This window comes from Chinchilla lanigera, unplaced genomic scaffold (genome assembly GCF_000276665.1).
Source record: "Chinchilla lanigera isolate Chin_1 unplaced genomic scaffold, ChiLan1.0 scaffold00151, whole genome shotgun sequence".
Taxonomy (NCBI): Eukaryota; Metazoa; Chordata; class Mammalia; order Rodentia; family Chinchillidae; genus Chinchilla; species Chinchilla lanigera.
In genome coordinates this window covers 2,463,742-2,468,266 of record NW_004955552.1, presented here as the reverse complement: position 1 = coordinate 2,468,266, position 4,525 = coordinate 2,463,742, and the positions used below count along the sequence as shown (strand labels likewise).

The following is a 4,525-nucleotide window of genomic DNA, read 5'->3' as shown; positions in this document are numbered from 1 at the left end:
AATAATAAGTTTAAGCAAGCTATTGGTAGCTGAAGAGATACTGGAATTGGTCTTTCCTTTGTTAACTTTGAATTGTAGGTATATCCTTATACAAATTAACCCATTTATGCCAATGACTCAAATTTTTGGAATGTTGACATAAAATTCATATATATTACGTAGAAAAATTCAAGGAACAAAAATTTGAAAAGAACACATTTCATTATGTTCCATTGTTATAGGCATTCCAAAATGGATCACTGGGCATTGAAAGGTAAAGATATAAAATGAAGAAGTGTGCAGGAAAAAAAAGAAAAGGTAGAGAGATCAGACATAGAATACAACATCCAATATGCTAAGGGCAAAGGCTCAAACTGCTGCATAAATAGTTACACTTTGGTTCTATAATATTTTAGACTTAAACATTACACATTTCAAAACACATCTTGCTAGAATTAGCTTCTGGTAACTGCTTTCTGATCATTATGGTCAGCATTTTCCTCTGTTCACTTCTAAAGCTGCACAGAAGTCTGTCAAGGAACTTCATTTTGATGTTCAAGCTTCTAGAGAAACCTGGGGCCCAGCAAACCAATAAGTAGGCTTCCAGTGGGGGCTGTGATAAGAATGGCTGAAAAGATCACTGTCAAAACATCCATTCCATAGCGTTCTAACTGCTCCTCTCCATGGGACTGTGCTGTGTTCAAAACCACAGATCCTAGTGCAGCCTAAAGTTGAAGATAAAACAAACACATACTTGCAAAAAATAATCTACCTATTGTTTTGCCCAACTAAGAAAGTTGTGTCAGTCGTCTGTCAAAGTGTACTGCAGTTAACTTTGATTATCCACTTCTCCCTGCCCTTGCATGAGGATAAACTGATGATGCATATGTATGTATCTGTAAGGTTCTTAGATATTACTCACATACATTTCAAAACACAAGGAAAATACAGACTGACAATATTAATCAAAAGCACGTACAGCATAAGTTCTACATTTTAAATATCTTCTGAATCTTTCATTTTTTGTCTTTAAGAATTTGGAACTGAAAAAAAAAAAGAGCCAGGCATGGTGCAGGCCTGCAAGCCCATCACTCTTGGAGACTGAGGCAGGAGGACTGGAAGCTGAAGCCCAGCCTGGGCAGCTTGGTAAGATCCTGTCTCAAAAATAAACAAACAAACTTTAAAAAGAGATGAGAATGTAGCTCAGTGAAAAAGCCCTGGGTTCAGTACCCAGTACCCAGTACCCAGTACTGTAGTGAGAGATACAGATGGACAGACAGAGAAACAGAGACCGAGAGAATGAGAGAATATTTATTGGATTCTAATGTGCTGTTTTAGAGCTTAAACTATCTTTGAAACAACATGAACCATGAAAGTGTTCATGTCTGAAACATGAAGTTAATATTGTTAGGTGTTTGGATAACTGCATTCAAAGTTGCTAGTATGTTTTATTTAGAATGTACTCCTGGAAAGTTTTATGAAAATTCTCATCTTTTTAGAGATAAAATGTAATATTCTGAGTGTACCTATGGAAAATTCTATTAATCAGTGTGATTATCGCATAGCAAAACAGCATTTGCTTCTAAGATGATGAAGCTGAAGGGAAATATTGTGTGTCAGGCAGTATGACAGAGACTGGCGCTGCCCCTTAACATGTGAGGTCCCACCTCTCTCTGCAAGAGAGCTGCGGGACTGTAGCTGGTCATGCTGCTCTCCACAGAACTTCCATTTTTCCCAGCCCTTCCGCCACTAGACGTCGCTGTTCATCGACGTTCTGGCCCCCAAAAGGCGAGCAGAAGAGCCAGGAGGTGAGCTAGGAGAGCCGCCCTAGCTACTAGCGAAGAAAGGCTGCATGCTCCGTGCAGCCTCCCGGCTCCCACCCCGCTGACCCGGAGGCTGTGCCTCCTCCGCAGGCGGCAGCTGCTGAGGCCGGCGGTCACCAGGCCTGTGATGCTCAGGGGGAGCGCAATCTCTCCCGGAGTCCCTGCATGTGGCTCTGTGTTACCGTGGGTTCCCGATCTTAGAACTAACGCGACAGTTTATGAGTTCCTTGCAGCAGTTCCTTGCAAGAACTTCACATATTACACTACGGTGTGTGCTTCTTTTTCAGTTCTCTGTGTGTGCATGAGCGTGTGTGCGTGTGCGTGTCTTTTGGGATTTGTATGTATGCAACTTAAAGTAGATTTCTTATAACAGAAGATCGCTGGAAAGGAACTTTTAAACACTAATACAGAATGAATATCTATATGAAAATCTTGTTTCTTGTGCAATATCCACAGAAGAAAATAGATAATTCCATACGATCCAGCCAGTCCTGTATGTCCCTGCTCTGCATCTATGAATTTAACCAGCTACAGATTGAAAACATTAAAAATAAATTGCAACACCCATAGTGTGTCTGCCTTGGCTGGGCTGAATCCCAGACATCTTCAAGAAGCCTGGTCAGTCGCAGTTTTGCCACCCTGACCAGCGTGCAAGGCAAGACGAACCCTGGGCACCCTCTAGGTGGCTACTGGCCACATCCATAGTGTGTCTTTCAGGTCTGGGCCAAAGGCCAAACACCTTTAGGAATGCCGATGAGCCATTTGGTGCCCCCCCCCCACTAGTGTGTGAGGTATATGGAGCCCTGGACAACTACTGGAGCCTTGGTGGTCACTGCCAGAATAACTCGTACCTCCCGCCCCCCGGGAGCTCAGCTGAAAACTGGACAGAGTCAGTGGCCTCAGAGAGTCCACCCTCACCCTCCCCTTCCACTGTGGGAAACAGGCTCGTCCTGGGCAATATCTGAAGCCTGGGTGAACATGACCCGCACCCCCACACACTCTTGTGGAAGCTGGGCCGAACCCCAGACAGTCTCAGGAACTTTGGTGAGCGCCTCCCCCCCGCTTCCCACACACTCCTGGGAGCCAACTGAATGCAAGAAAGTTCGGGAGCATCTAGGACCCCACCTTGCCACCACTCACCAGCACAGGAGCTGCACTGAGCACTGTGGATGTTCAGACTCTCGCTCTGCCACTTACACACAATGAGGACAGTGAGGCTGCACTCCAGGAAGCCTCTGGATCTTCAATAATGACAAAATGAAGGAGCAAAATGCAATCCCAGACCTCCATACCACCCAAAACAAGTCCAGGAGACATCAACACAGAAAAGCCTGAAATTTCTGAAATGATAGCAACTAAAGTAAAGAAACAACTCCAATAGGCCATAGAAGACATCAGATCAGAAATAATGCCTCAGATGAGAAAAGAAATGACAACAATAATGAAAGAAATGTTCAGCATATCCAAAGATGACATAGACAAAAAATAGAAGAGCATAGACAACTCATGGAAACCTTCAGTGAACAATATAGAAAAGAACTAGAAGGTATGAAACAGATGCAAACAGATATACAGGAAATTAAAAATTCCATTGAAAGCTTGCAAAACCACCTGAAAAAAGCTGAAGATAGACTTTCAGATAGATAGACTTTCAGAAGACAGACTTTGAAGATAGCATTGCCACTAATGAACGTGAAAGGAGGGATCTCTTAAAAACAGCAAGGAACCAGGAAATAATAATTCGACAACTGCAAGATGAAGCAAAAAAATAATGTCAGATTAATAGGTATTAATGAAACAGCAGGTTTCAACAGAAATGAAATAAAAAGATTATTTGCAGAAATAATAGCAGAAAACTTCCCAGGCATGGAAAAAGAATTGGACATCCAGATAAGTGAAGCATATAAACTCCAGTTAATCATAACTGAAATAAATCTATACCCAGACATACAGTGATCAAGATCCCAGAAACTCAACAAAAGCTCAGAATATTAAAAGCTGTGAGAAAAAGAAACAGATCACCTATAAAGGTAAGCCTATCAGAATTACGGCAGACTTCTCAACACAAAGCATCAAGGCAAGAAGAGATTGAAGTATTTCAGGTACTGAAAGAACACAACTTCCAACCCAGATTGGGGTACCCTGCAAAACTATCTCTCAAATTTAATGGAGAAATAAAATATTTTCATGATAAAGAACAACTGAAGAAATTCATGAGTGCCAAGCAAATCTTACAAGGAGTACTAAAAGATACTCTAGAAAGAGATAAAACAGACCTCAACTTGAAGAACAACAACACAAAGGAACCACCAAGCAGAGCAAGCAACTAAACAGAGGGAAAAAGGAGGATCCAACAACAGCAGGAAAGTAGCATGACAAAGATAAGTCAGTACATATCCGTTATAACCATCAATGTGAATGGTCTCAATGCGCCAACCAAAAGAAGCAGACTAGCAGAGTGGGTCAGGAAACAAAATCCAACTATATGCGGTAAACAAGAAACACATTTAACTCAAAAGGAAATTCACAAACTGAAAATTAAAGGATGGAAATCAATACTCCATGTGACAGGAACCCAGAAAAAAGCAGGTATAGCTATTCTGTTTGCAGATAACCTGAACTTCAAGAACAATCAAACGAGATAAAGAAGGTCACTACAGAAAAGACCTCGCAGACATTACAGACTGAGTTGCTAGGTGCAGGGAGGCCCAGGGGATGGGCGG

The 4,525-nt window shown here is 41.9% G+C and overlaps 1 pseudogene; it reads right to left on the bottom strand.

Annotated features, from left to right (window-relative positions):
* Positions 1-534: 534 nt before the first annotated feature.
* Positions 535-4,525, bottom strand: part of LOC102028584 — a 24,491-nt pseudogene continuing 20,500 nt past the window's right edge.